We start from the raw sequence: 15,612 nt of genomic DNA, 5'->3' as shown, positions 1-15,612 counted from the left end.
CATTTCACCTTTTATGCGTAACTTGGATCTTGATGCCATGCATGCACCGGAATTTTCGGAATATGCAAACATAGGTACGTGATGACTGAATAATACGTTTTTGTTAATAGTATATTAGAACCCTAATATTAGTATATTAGAACCATAATATTAATGTTTGGAAATAGGAAACACACGAGCCCTAAATATTTACCTCCTCCATGTAGTTTACATCCTGCCTAAATCTCGCTGCGGTCTTCGATAACCACGTTGTGGTCCGTTCCGAATGACTCCACCTGAAACATGATTTATTGAAAAAATTTAAAAAAGTCATTGTAAATCAAACATGCACCATGAATAATACACATGACTAAAATAGGTTTTTCGTTACCTCATTGCAACTGGTATCTCAGCCGGTGGAAGGGCTTGTCTCGGTATGGGCGCAATACAGGCATTCGCTCCCATGCCCAAACAAACAATAGATTAAGAGGGCCATCCATCTCTTTGTATCATATTGTGATGCACGGTATAGTGCTCTGTAAAGATGTGCGAGACATGCTGGCCCCCAACTATAAGTATGGATCCGCTCAAAATCGCGAAGCAATGGTAGATACTTCGCGTGGGCATATGCGGTCGACTTATCTGTGAATAGAGTCGAACCCAACAAACAAAAAATCTGGCATCTAACGTATCTCCTAATGGACTCCTCAGTATCCAACGGCTTTGTGTCTTTGATACGTCGAACCTAACCCAGCTTTATATAGGACTTCGAAGAACTACTGACTTCTGGTTTACGACTGAGTATCGCAATGCTCTGGCTCTATAGGAAGTCGCTACTACCATCTGTCCATCCGCTCACAGGCTCTCCATCAATGGGTAAGCCAAATATATGTGCGACATCTTCTAGTGTCACAGTAACCTCACCCATCGGCAATACAAAGGTGTGAGTTGCTGGCCTTCACTTTTCCACCAGAGCAGCTAATAAGGGATAAAATCCTCTTATCACCCTGGTGCGGTGATTTTACACACACAAACTAACCGACAAGTGCATCGGGTCGTACCAAGTAATACCTTACGTGAGTAAGGATCGATCCCACGAGGATTGATGGATCAAGCAACAATGATTGATTGATTGGCTTAGTTAGGCAAGCAGAAAAGGATTTTAAGATATTCAAAAGGTTTAAATTTGAAAATATCAGAAGGCAGGTACGCAAGTAAGTAAGTTAAAAATAAAATATTGGAGAGACAGTTAAGGCTTAAGAGTTATCTATTTTTCCGAATTAACTTTTCTTACTAACTATTTTAATCATGCAAGATTTAATTTATGGTAAACTATATGTGACTAGACCCTAATTCCTTAGACCTTTCTAGTCTCCTCTAAAATTCATTAACTGCCAATTCCTTGATCAATTAATTACAATTAGAAGCTGCATGATCAAATTCCAGTTTATATGCCACAAAAACTCTAATTACCCAAAAATAAAAGGATTATATGTCACGTATCCCGTTAAATCCAGATAATTAAAATTTAGGAGAATGTGTTTTCAAGCTGTTGTTCAAGTAAAGAGCTTTTCCAAGTTTTACAATAACTCAAATAGAAAGAGGGTCATACTTCCGTTCCACCCAAATTCATAAGATAAAGAGCGAAAATAATTCTTAAATTATAAATCCATACATGAATTAAAATAGAAAAAGTAATAAAATCAATCCATACAAATAGACAGAGCTCCTAACCTTAACAATGGAGGTTTAGTTTCTCATGGAATGCGGAATGTAAATTGGTATAGAATTTCTTAATGGAATCCTCCTAATGGAACCTCTCCAATAGAAGAGAAGTCTTTCCTTTTTATAACTAATCCTAATAAATTTAAAATCTAATTATTTAAAATTAAAAAATAATATTTGAATTTAAATCAGAATAATCAGCAGGTCTTCAGTTGATGGGTGGGGACCACATGTTTTGTCCATTCTGCAGCTTCTAATCTGTGTTTTCTGAGCTGAAAACTGGGTCAAAACAGCCCAGAAATCGCCCCCAGCATTTTTCTGCGTTTTCTGCCTGTGGCGCATGTCACGCATACGCGTCAGTCACGTGTACGCGTTGCTGGTCTTTTTCGCAAGTCACGCGGACGCGTCGGTCACGCGCACGCGTTGCTGAGCAAATCTTCACATCACGCGTACGCGTCAGTCATGTGCACTCATCGCCATGGAAAGCTCCAAATCACGCGCACGCGTCAGTCACGCGTACGCGTCGCTCCTCGCTGCCATCTCCTTTGATTATTGTGCTGCAAAAACTCCACCAAATCCAGCCGAATGTTACCTAAAATAAACAAAATTGAAAAAGACTCAAAGTAGCATCCATATTGGCTAAAAGATAATTAATTCTTTATTAAACTCAACAAATTAGATGCAAATTCACTAGGAAATGATAGGAAAGATGCTCACGCATCACACCCCAATATTAAAAACGTGGTAGAATCCCATCGGGCGTAAATGATTTTTGATCATCGGGTTCCACATTTGTGACAGATCCAGTTTACGAACTATCAAATTCCTGCTACGCTGGTTCCACAAAAATATATTTTATTAGTTTAAATAAATAATAATTCTTACAAATAATAAATCAACATCAATATAAATATTGTTATAAATATTCACATTTTTATTATGATATTTATTTATTAAAATATTTAACAAATATTACCATATTTATTTAAAAAATTATTTATTCATTTATTAATATTCAAATTGTTTACTAAACTCAAAGAAAAATAATTTCATTCTAAGAAAAATAAAAAAATTATATATTAACATTTATTTCTTTAAATATTATAAACAAATATTTATACTTACACTTATTTTTTTAAATAAATAAATATAAATGATTGATTTTTTTCTCGAAATCAAAATATTTATTTTTTTAATATTTAATAACAATATATTTTATAAATATTTATTATAATATTTATTTATTAAAATTTTGAAAATACATGTTCGACATGCATATTTATTTTCAAAAAATCCAAATATTTATTCAGCCAAAACACTTCACTCCATATAAAAACACTTCACTCCCCAATATTCAGCCAAAACACCAATATATCCTCTATATAAAAAATAATTTCTGACACTGTACTTAATTATTTTTCTTCACTTTTATTACTGATCTTCCTTCAGCCCCAAAATGCATTGGGTTTATTTCGCAATTCATTTTTTTGGCATGCTCATGCAAGACACAGGTACATGCACCAGTAACATATGATTTTTGAGACATGATGGAAAAAATTTTATATAGAAAATACAAATCACTTTGCAGTATTGTTATCAAAGCCGAACCGAATCGGCCGGTTAAATCAAAAAATCGAACCCTATACAAGTCCGGTTCGATAATTGGACTGCACAAGGTAAAAAACTGATACAAACAGATCAAACCTGGAGTGAACCGATAGAAACCGATCAAATTTGATAAAAATCAGTCCAAACGAACCATTTCAATTTCAAAATTTTCTCAAAATGAAAGAAATGGGGTTCAAATCCTCCTCCCTCAAGGAGATAAACGAGCCTTTTTCCCATGTTTTCCGAACACAAAGTCAATTGAGATAAAAGTTTATATTTGCTCATTTACTTCTGTTATCGGCATACTGGTCTTGGCCTTTATTGATTAATGATTAGCTCTGGTTCATTACTGATTTTGTGTGTTCTATTTTACTGTTTTGTTTTGTGATTTAATTGTACCTAGATTGCGACTCTGTTGATTATATGATGGCAATTATTGCACTGACTGATTAGTGATTAGCTCAGTGCTCAGTTGTTCATTTGTTCTTCACTTGTTCATAATTTTTTTTTGTTTTTTACGCTCTGTTTTTGTCTTTCGAAGGTCTGGTTGACTGGTTGTGTTGTTAATTTTTGTTGAACGATTATTTGATTGTTGGTTTATTCTGATTCTGCTGTTGTTTATTGATTATTGATTATTTCGAAGCTCTGTGCTGCTGTTTTTGTATTGTGATTTTAATTTACTAATTATTGATTTTAAATATCTTGTGATTGTTGATTAGTGATGTGTTGCTGACTTGTGTTTGTTTGACTGTTTTGTGATTTACATGTGCTTGGGTTGTGACTGCTTTACTGATTTATTGAGTAACATGATGAATGAGCATTAAAGTGTCAAGTTTAGCTATGGATTATTGTAAAATCTTTTTGCTTTTTCTGATTTGTTTTGAGTTTTTTCAAGTGAATACAATTTTGCTGTAAGAACAGAGACACCTCTCTTGATTAGAAATTTATGGTATGTAGTATGTTAGATAGCAGGTTAGAATTAAGTGGCAATAGCTTTGAGTCTATAGCTATAGAAGAATAAGGTTTCTGGACTTCTAGTTTGTATTAAATGATATGGAGTGTATAACTTCTACTTCGAGAAACCTTCATTCTTTTTTTTTGTTGGTGAGGAAACCTTGATTTTTTTTTATGTTGTTTGGACAAATTTAAACCAAAGTTAAAAATAGTTTGATATTTTTTGGTATTTTTTTTTATGTAACTGCTTTATTGATTAATGTCATCACAGCAAATATTTATAGGATGAAAAAAAAATTTTGGTTTCTCTTATAGCAAATTTTGAAAGCAAAAGCTTAAGTTCATTAAAATATTTAAATTTATACTTTATTTAAAAGTCTTAAATTGATGATATTTTATGTAGTGTTTTAAATTTAGAAGATATTTAAAATTTATATTAGATTATAATTATGTTTTAGAATGTTTATTTATATTTTATTTATTATTTTAATATAAAACGATTTTTTTTAGTTAGACCACGATTTTTTTTAATTATGACCAGTTCAATTTTGAGAACCTTGTTACAAAGTCAGTGAGCGACGGCGGACCGTAGAGGTCTGCGGCGCACCATCACAATGGAATTCGAACTCCCAAACAAGGCCTTAACCACCACGTGCTTTTCGGAGCTGAATCCGCCGCTATCAGAGAAGGTTCTCGAAGCCTTATCGGAATCCGGGTTCAACTTCTGCACGCCGGTTCAAGCCGCCACCATTCCCTTGCTCTGCAGCTTCAAGGATGTCGCCGTCGACGCCGCCACTGGTTCAGGAAAAACCCTAGCTTTTGTCGTCCCTCTCGTCGAGATTCTTCGACGCTCCTCTTCTAACCCCAAGCCTCATCAGGTTGGTTCTTCACCTGTTACTTTTCTTTTGTACCACTGTATGAAGCTTGGTAATTGAAATTTTTAAGTTATATTAAGGACTGGTATTCGAATAAGTATCATTCAATTATTAACCTTTCAGCTTCGAAGGATAAAATTCCATTGGCCTCTTTAATTATTTATTTTTAGCTGCTATGACTTTGGGGAATGAAAGACTTGGAATAGGGGTTACTGGATAGAAGTGTGTTAAATGCTGTTTGTTTGTTTGTTTTTTTTTTTTTTTTTTCTTATACTAGGTACTAGGAATAATCATATCCCCCACAAGGGAGCTATCACATCAAATATATCATGTTGCACAACCTTTCATTTCAACTTTAGCGAATGTTAAGTCCATGCTGCTTGTTGGTGGAGTTGAAGTGAAATCAAACATGAAGCAGATAGAGGAGGAAGGCGCTAACATACTAATTGGCACACCTGGGCGGTTGTATGACATAATGAACCGGATGGATTTCTTGGATTTCAAAAACTTCGAGGTATATAATACTTTTCGGGTTCACAGTTAGTTTTCAAGGATGATTTGATAGTATGTAACTATGTTTGCATGTGTGTACGTGTGTGAGATAGTGTGCATATATAACTTTAGAAAGAATATTGGAGGTTTAATGTGGTTCTTGATCTTTTATGGGACATATGCATTTTTCACTTAGCAGAGGACCAAAAGTCCAAGACTTAACGATGCAATGTTATGAACTAGGTTCACCTGGAAAATTTGACTTAAAGTGATAGAATGCTTGGTTTGATTTTGCTTTTTACCACATTGGAAGATGACAGTATTGTGTTTATAACTGTGCTTACAGCTTTTGATTTTAGACGAGGCTGATAGACTTTTAGATATGGAATTCCAGAAGCAGATAACTTCCATTATATCTCTTTTGCCTAAGCTTTGAAGAACTGGCCTGTTTTCTGCTACTCAAACTGAGGCTGTTGAAGAGCTTGCTAGAGCAGGATTAAGAAATCCTGTGAGGGTTGAAGTTCGGGCAGCGGCAAAACTTTTAAATGCTCCTGCAGCATCAAAACATCCTGAATCTACAAAAACACCTTCTGGGCTTCAAATTGAGGTATGAAGTATTCCATCCTAGTGCATATCATAAGTAACTTTGCTATTCAATGGTTTCCCTCCATTTTAGCACCAAGTCACTTCAATATATTTGGTATTTAGCAGCTTGACTCTAGCGTCCCTACCCTAATTCATATATGTTTAAGGTATTGCTAATTCATGTCATGACACCATTCATACTCAGCTTTTTTCTTATATTCAGCTTGTTGTCATTTTGATTTTGCAGTACTTGGAATGTGAGGCAGATAAGAAGCCATCACAGCTAGTAAACATTCTTATTTAGAACCGTTCAAGAAAAGTTATAATGTGAGATAAATATTAACCATAATCAATAGTGTAATCTGAGTAGTAAAATTTTAGCGTATCTTGCTCAAAAGGTGATTTTGACTCCAATACAGATATTTCATGACTTGTGCTTGCATTGACTATTGGGGAGTTGTCCTTCCACGCCTTTCTGTTTTGAAAGGCTTCTCCTTGGTTCCTCTTCATGGAAAGATGAAGCAGGTAAAATCCTTTCTATTACCATTTGTCAATATAGAAGCTTAATTTTCTGTAAATCAATGATAGTTTCTTCATCACTCTCAAGTATTGCTCAACTCTTACTGTTTGTATGGTTGATTGATTATGAATTTCTTTGTTGCTGTATAGACTGTTAGGGAGAAAGCATTAGCCTCCTTTACATCCCTTTCAAATGGAGTTCTGCTATGTACAGATGTTGCAGCACGTGGACTTGACATACCAGGTGTAGATTGTATAGTGCAGGTACCTTCTTGACCATATTTATATGCAGTTTGACTTTCTGTTGATTGGTGTGTTTTATCACCTTTTGGTTTTGGATGCCAAAGTAAATTATTCATTGTCATTCAAATGTTCTCTTGATATCTTACCATTTGAATTCATACATTGACTGAATGATCTTGATATGTTCCCTGTTTCTGCACAGTATGATCCTCCTGAAGATCCAAATGTTTTCATACACAGAGTTGGTCGAACTGCTCGGCTGGGTAAACAAGGTCAAGCAGTTGTCTTCTTATTGCCAAAGGTATCGTCGAGTGTTCATGTTTTAATGCATTTCCACATTTCCAAATACAAGATTCAAGTGTGTTCCTTTTTCAGTTAACTAACTTGTATAAGTGTTTAGGAGGAGTCTTACGTAGAATTCCTACGTATAAGAAGAGTTCCTCTTCAAGAGAGAAAATGCTCTGATGATGCACCTGATGTTGTACCTCAGGTTTGTTTGTGCCCTTATCATCTTATTTATTTTGTTCATGACTATTTTAATCATACAAGAGTAGGAGTCATCACTCATGCTCATTAGTGATTAATAAATTTTTAATAATATAATAAAGACCCCTTTTTATGCTGGTTAGTAATAGTCAGTACTCAGTAGAGCTATGAATTGCTTAATAATTTTTTCTAATAGAGGCAGCATACTGATTTGCAGAAATAAATTCTCTGATACTACTAAGAAAAGCCCTTATGGCTACTTAGGCTGATGCTGATATTGCTGATTCACTCTTGGATGTATTTTGTGTTGATTGATTGTTTGCACAAACATGCATATCAATCTTATATTTATCAAAGTTTGGATGACAATTGTATACAAAATACAAAATTATAACTTGTTTCCCAACTCCTGATAACTATATTACTAAAATATGGTTCAGATTCGTTCTGCTGTGAAAAAAGATCGTGATGTTATGGAGAAAGGAGTCAGGGCATTTGTTTCCTACATCCGTGCATACAAGGAGCATCACTGTTCATATATTTTTCGGTGAGCAATGTTTATGAGAAGTGTTGTTTGTCTTTCTATAAATTCGTTAAAGCATCATAATTTGCAAAGAAATACACACCCTACTTACAGGTGGAAAGAACTTGAAATTGGTAAATTGGCCATGGGACATGGCTTATTGCAACTTCCTCTAATGCCAGAGGTAAAACATCACTCACTTTCTACTGAGGGATTTGTACCAGTTGATGATATCAATTTGGAGGACATTAAATACAGGTAAATGCAAAATTCATGCATAACCCTTCTGTGGTAAAAGCATCAAATGTACCACTCTTTATTTAATAGAGAATCTATCATGCTTATTGTCATATTTTCCAAGAGACGATAATTGAAGCAAGTAACTTGATGTGCATGACTGGATTTGAAGCTCACCAATGTCTAGTTGGAGCTATGTGGAGGCATAAAAGTCTTGGTCTTAGCTAGATTAACCAATTATTTATTTTTGATGCCCTTTCTAATATGTTAGACTGATGGAAACTATACAGTTCTTATTGCACAAATTTGTATTTTTAGGTTGAATGCACCATATTCATATTTAGTGCCTTTCATTGTAATTAAAAATATAATTTTTCCTTTTCTCTTGGAATCCTGTGCTGATACTTTCAACTATTTAGAGATAAATCTCGTGAAAAACAAAGGAAGAAAAACCTGCAAGCAAAGAAAGAAGCGAAAGAGAAGGAGAAAGAGGCGAAACCAGAAAAGCCAACAAAACTCCCAGTGCACCTACTGCCATGAGGAAGAAAACAGCCCGACAGAGACGTGCTCAGCAGACAATTGAAGATGAGGAAGAGTTGATGCAAGATTACCGCATGTTGAAGAAACTGAAGAAAGGGACTATAGATGAGAATGAATATGCTAAGTTGACAGGCGCTGAGGAATTACTCTGAATACCAATTTTGTGTGTGTTATGGAAAGAGGTGTGTTTAGTTTAGTGCAATATTGGCTAGAAAATTGCAGCATCCTTTGATGCCACATTTTTTCTCTTGGCATTCTCCGAAAGGTCTGGGATTAAGACATCTCTCGCTACTGATGGCATTGTTGCATCGAGTCCAGAGAACTGATTTCCATTCTACAGCTCAGAGAGTTGAATTGGCTCAATGACTTCTGCAGCTGATTATACTGGGAAAGCAACGACAAAATGCTTAAGTTTGGGGTAAGGCACAATTTCTTCAATGAGAATGCAACAAACCAGAGAGATAACAGGAATTTAACTCCTTTTAAATATACTTATAAAAGGAGAGGAGAAAAAGTAGCAAACTAAATTTTAAATTCTGAAACTCCACATCTTTAGGACAGTAATTATAGGATTAGATATTATAAATAGGTAGGCTGGAAAAGCTAGTAGGCAGGAAATAAGTGGAGTGAAAATCTAGAGGGAGAAAATTGACCTCTCGAAAGTCAATTATTCTTGTTTTTCTTTCATTTAAATCTATAATATTATTCTGTCAGTGAGGTAATTATCACATCGATAATTCCTTCCTCTGTTCAGTTATTCTGTTCTTCCCTTCTACCCTTATCTTCTACATTCAATTCTGCCCTAACAGTAAGGATACTAGAGAAACCGTAACAATTGGTATCAGAGGTTCGATCTGGGCTTTTTCCTGTGAGTGGTTTCCACACGCAGCGGAGGTGCGATGGAGGATCGGGTTGAGAGTCTGGAGAAACAGTTGAATGAGTTTCGATCTGAACAAAACAGAATAATGGAAACGATGACGCAAAGGATGGATGAATTAGTAATGCGGATCCCATAACAGGATTCGAGCAGTGGGAACTCGTGCATCAACGATCCGGGTGGCGGGCGTCAGCGAGATCCACCTCCAAACAGGGGTGATCTCAATCGCAGAGTGGACATTCCTTCGTTTGATGGCTCGGATGCGAGCGGATTGTTGGTTCGAATGGATCGTTATTTTCGCATATCAAGGATTCAGGTGGAAGAGAAACTCGAGTACGCGGTGCTTGCACTTCATGGGGAAGCTTTAACATGGTTTGAATGGTGGGAGTCTCAATCCACCTTCCCTTCATGGATTCGTTTTAAACAAGATTTGCTCAAACGATTTGAGCCCGGTGCAGATGCGAATCCTCTTGCGCCATTATTGCAGGTGAGACAGCATGGGTCGGTTATGGAGTATCGGAGAGACTTTGAGATAGCGGCTAGGGCACATAGACATTTGGGGGGAGATACCTTGTTGTGCATGTTCCATGAAGGACTCAAACCGTCGATCAAAGCAGAGATGAGAGTTGCTGAGTTTGAAGACCTCCAGGCGCTGATGGATAGGGCCAAGCTATTCAAAAGTGGAAACACTATCTCATGGGACAGCAGTTCACAGTTTTTACTGATCAACAGTCCTTGAAGTTTTTATTAGATCAGCGTGTAGCAGACGAAGGCCAGCAGAAATGGTTATCCAAGTTACTGGATACAATTTTGACATTAAATATAAGGCAGGGACAGAAAACAGGGTGGCTGATGCCCTTTCTAGGAAATTTCATTTCTCCTCCCTGTCTTTTTCCATGGCAGCAGAATGGGATGATATGGAGGCTGAAGTATTGGCTGATGAGAAATTAAATGCGATTATGCAGAAGTTGTTAGTGGGGGAAGAAACTACACCCGGTTTTGCATTAATGAATGGAAAACTCAAATATAAAGGGAGGTTGGTGCTTGCAAAAACCTCTAAATGGATTCCAAAAATTCTGATGGAATTTCATAGCTCCAAGCTGGGAGGCCATTCGGGCTTCTTTAGAACTTACAAGAGGATTTCTGCTATCCTTTATTGGGAGGGTATGAAGGCAGCAGTGATGAACTTTATTAAAGGCTGTGAAATTTGTCAGCAGAACAAGCATTCTACCTTGCAACCTGCTGGTCTCCTACAACCGCTGCCAATTCCTTCCAATGTATGGGCTGACATCTCAATGGATTTCATAGGGGGATTACCCAAAGCCAATGGGATGGATACAATATTTGTGGTGGTGGACCGCATGACTAAATATGCTCATTTCTTCCCACTTTTACATCCTTTTATGACAAAGGATGTTGCTGTTTTGTTCATTAAGGAAGCGGTACGCCTCCATGGTTTTCCATCATCAATTGTCTCCGATCGAGACAAAATATTCATGAGTGCTTTCTGGACTGAAGTTTTTAAACAGGCCGGTACTTCCTTGAAGATGTCCTCGGCCTATCACCCACAGACCGACGGCCAAACTGAGGCGGTGAATAAATGCTTGGAAACCTACCTGCGATGCTTAACTGGTGCTAAACCTAAACAATGGCCAGCTTGGCTTTCTTGGGCAGAGTTTTGGTATAATACCTCATACCATGGCTCTATTCGGATGACACCTTTTCGAGCTTTATATGGCAGGAAACCTCCAGCTTTATTACGAGGAGGGATGGAATCTTCAGTAGAAGAAGTAAGGGTCTTATTGGAGGAACGAAATCAGATGCTAGATGAAATCCAATTTCAGCTTAATAGGGCTCAGAACAGAATGAGACAAAGTGCAGACAAGAAAAGACGTGATGTGTCTTTTGAAGTAGGAGACTTTGTGTATCTCAAACTTCAGCCATATAGGATGAAATCTTTGGCAGCCAGATCAAATCAGAAGTTAGGTGCAAGGTTTTATGGTCCTTTTGAGGTGCTAGAAAGGATTGGAGCAGTGGCCTACAGGCTGAAATTACCTGACACCGCAAGAATACACCTTGTTTTTCATATTTCCTAGTTGAAGAAAAGTGTTGGACCTTCCTTACATCCTCAACCATTACCCGAAGCACTCACTGAAGAAGGGGAATTGCTGGTAGAACCTGAACAAGCCATTGACAGCCGCTACAACAATCAGGGAGATCTTGAGGTCCTTATCAAATGGAAAGAACTGCCAGATTTCGAGAATACTTGGGAGTCAGCAGCAACATTACAGACAACATTTCCCTCTTTCCACCTTGAGGACAAGGTGGCTCTTCATTGGGGGGGGGGGTATTGCAACAAACCAGAGAGATAATAGGGATTTAACTCCTTTTAAATATACTTATAAAAGGAGAGGAGAAAAAGTAGCAAACTAAATTTTAAATTCTGAAACTCCACATCTTTAGGACAGTAGTTATAGGATTAGATATTATAAATAGGTAGGCCGGAAAAGCTAGTAGGCAGGAAATAAGTGGAGTGAAAATCTAGAGGGAGAGAATTGACCTCTCGAAAGTCAATTATTCTTGTTTTTCTTTCATTTAAATCTATAATATTATTCTGCCAGTGAGGTAATTATCACATCGATAATTCCTTCCTCTGTTCAGTTATTCTGTTCTTTCCTTCTACCCTTATCTTCTACATTCAATTCTGCCCTAACAGTAAGAATACTAGAGAAACCGTAACAGAGAAAAACAGGGCCTTTTAAAAAATTTCCAACACAATAGTTGATTTTAGGACTTGGTTTTTTTTTCAATCTACCATTTGTGTTATTCTTGACTTAGGGTGCATCGTCCATGTAACTTTGATTAGTCTGATAGTGTCAGAATATGTACAAGTGTAGAAGCATAATTATATTCTAGTTATTTGTTACGTTAATCAACAGTCATAATAGAATTTTGCCTTGTACTTATTACTGATATTAATTCATTTAAGATTTAAGCCCCTCACCTTGTTCGTGGTGATTTACATTTTATTTTATTTTTCTAAAGAAGTTTTACCCTTGAAGTAGCTCAGAAGTTCTGTCCATGAAAGTGTTGAATTTAAAATTTACATTGAATTGAATATTTTCTTAAGTAACTTATACTGACCTCCTAGGATTAAACGGTATTTTAATACTAACCTCCATTTAAGTTACACGACATTCGGAAGATTGATATACATCATACACCTAAATCCTCTCTCCTTGTTAGTCTGCTAGGGTTCCCGAACACTAACACATAGTGTAGTGAGCTGTCCGTTTTCCTACAACAAATAGTGCCTCACTATCGCCAAGTCCTACATTGTATCGGTTTTCATATCCTGTAAGATGGAAGGAATGTCGTCAGAGACAACACAAGAAACAACAGAACGAAGAGAAGTCTCAAGAAGGTGATGTAATAGAAGGAGTGGAGAAATGCAAACATAGTGTGGTTGGGAAACTGAGCAATATATGGAGAAAACCGGAGGGATTTAGAATGGTGGAGATCCAGCCAAAGGTTTACCAATTTTTCTTCCATAAAGAGGCAGACATGAAGAAGATGCTGAAAGGAAACCCATGGATTTTTAGAAATTCATGGCTCATGGGACATAAGTCCTACAGATATGAAGTTCACAAGAGCAGAAGTCAAGCTACAACTTTGGAACATGCCAGAGCATTGCAAAACGATAGTTTTGAGGAAGAAAATAGCAGCTAAAGATGGAAAATTTAAGGAATGTAGTCTTTTCTCAGCTGGGCTAGGGAAAGAAAGCTTCCTGAAAGCAACAGTAGATATGAGATAACGGAACCGCTTAGAAGAGGAATCACGATGGGATTCGGTCAAGTTTAGGTATGAAAGGCTCCCAACCTTCTGTTATGCCTGCGGAGTGATAGGCCATGATGAAACAAACTGTGGGAAGTGGAATCGGAAGAGGAGGACATATGGGTCACAGTGGAGTGATAGGCCAAACCAAGAGATTGGGGACCATGGGTCATAGTGGACACAATGGGAGCAAAAATGGATTTGGCAGAACCAAAACATAGTGGGGAAGGAAATATGCCAAACAACAATTATACAAAGGTGAACAAAGAAGAGAAAACGATCGTGGTGGCGAAATTGGCCAGCCTCACTACGAAGGATACAAACCTGCAAACAAATGAGAAAGAGACTGCAGAAGCAAGCCATAGAAAAAGTACTGAGGAGGTGATGACAGGGAATGAAGATGAGAACCAAATTAGAACTGAAATCGAAGAGCAAAAGAAATGCCAACTGTACCACATTCTATAAAATCGGAACCAACGACCCATATCTCGGCCACAACTGCAACGTTCACAATAAGATAATCATGGAAACCGCACTATGATCGGAACCACCCAATAATCTCGGCTAAGCCCGAGATTCACTACAACAGACCCGCAATTAAACTCAACAATGAAATCTATAAGACTGAGGGCCACTAAGTAAGGGAGACATCGAAAAAAGCACAGACACATATACTCTTAAGTAATCTTTGTATTCATCTTGAAAAAATACCTTTCACTAACTTGAGCGTCGGAGTCCTTTTTATAGGTACCCCGCTCGGGTCGTGTTCAAGCAAGGCATCCCACATTCCGGACGCATCTCATCAGTCTTTCCCCGGAGTTTGGAGTATAGTTCGGAGAAGAGTGACCTTGCACGAATATTGGCGCCCACCGTGGGGCCCAAAACCTCACGTTTTTCCTTTTTCTGACGAATACCATATTTGCCTTGTACGCTCTCTTCTTTTTGCAGGAACTCAGCCATGACGGATTACTCGGCGACCCCTTCAAATAATCCCACTAATACCGATTTGTTGGCCGCAAACGCTGCCCTGCTCGTAGAAAACCAGCGGATGGCCGAACTATTGGCCGGAGTGCAAAACAACGACGAACGAAAAAGCAAGAAGGAAAACACCGATCAACATGAAGAGCACCAGTCAGAATCAAATGTTAGAACAGGGGAAACTCACGTTAAAACAACAAGACGGCGAAATAATCCCTTCTCGGAAGAAATAATGAGCTTCAAAATGCCCAAGAATTTCACACTTCCGATGACGTTAGCACCTTACAAGGGGATTGGAGATCCCAAAATTCACGTCACGAAGTTTGAATCAATGATGTTCCTTAATAGCGATTCCGATCCCATCCTGTGTAGATCCTTTCCGACCTTTTTGGACGGAGCTGCTTTATTATGGTTTTCTAACCTGCCCGCAGGATCAATATCTAGTTTCGATGAGTTCACTAAACTATTTGTAAACCATTTTGCAGCATCAAAGATCTATGTACGAGATTCAGATTACCTAAGCACAATTAAGCAGGGACAGCAAGAGAGCTTGAGAATACATGACGCGGTTCACAGAAGCAGCCATGCAAATACCTGATCTTAATCCCGAAGTACAATTGCATGCAATCAAAAGCGGCCTCCGACCAGGTAAGTTCCAGGAAGCGATTGCGGTGACAAAACCGAAAACGCTCGAAGAATTCCGAGAAAGAGCGCAGGGCCAGATCGAAATTGAAAAACTCAGGGAGGCTCGAGAAACGAAAAGCCAACGAAAAAAGAAGAAGAAAGACCGCAAAGGTCTACCGGCTGAGACATAAGAAAGCCAATTAAACTAGCACCTAAGTTCGATTCATACACAAAATTCAACACGAAGCGGGAGGACATAATCAAGGAGATCCTGCACAATAAACTCATCAGACCGCCAGCCAGGGCAGGGACATACCAAGACCAGTAGACAAAAATAAACATTGTGCACTCCACCAGAAGTTCGGGCATACAACGGATGAATGCGTAATGGCAAAGGATATGCTGGAAAGATTGGCAAGACAAGGACTCCTAGACAAGTACATTTCGGCCCTTAGGTAGCGAGAATCAAAAAGAGAAAGCAGGCAAAAACAGGTCGAAACCCCCCCCATCCAAGGGAATTATCAACTACATTT

At 37.8% G+C, this 15,612-nt stretch overlaps 1 pseudogene; it reads left to right on the top strand.

Annotated features, from left to right (window-relative positions):
- The first annotated feature begins 4,785 nt into the window (after positions 1–4,785).
- Positions 4,786–13,734, top strand: LOC112745359 (DEAD-box ATP-dependent RNA helicase 18-like; annotated as a pseudogene).
- The last annotated feature ends 1,878 nt before the right edge of the window (positions 13,735–15,612 follow it).

Source organism: Arachis hypogaea, chromosome 2 (assembly GCF_003086295.3).
Source record: "Arachis hypogaea cultivar Tifrunner chromosome 2, arahy.Tifrunner.gnm2.J5K5, whole genome shotgun sequence".
NCBI lineage: Eukaryota > Viridiplantae > Streptophyta > Magnoliopsida > Fabales > Fabaceae > Arachis > Arachis hypogaea.
Note: the sequence above shows the minus strand (reverse complement) of the source record. Positions and strands in the feature narration are given on the sequence as shown.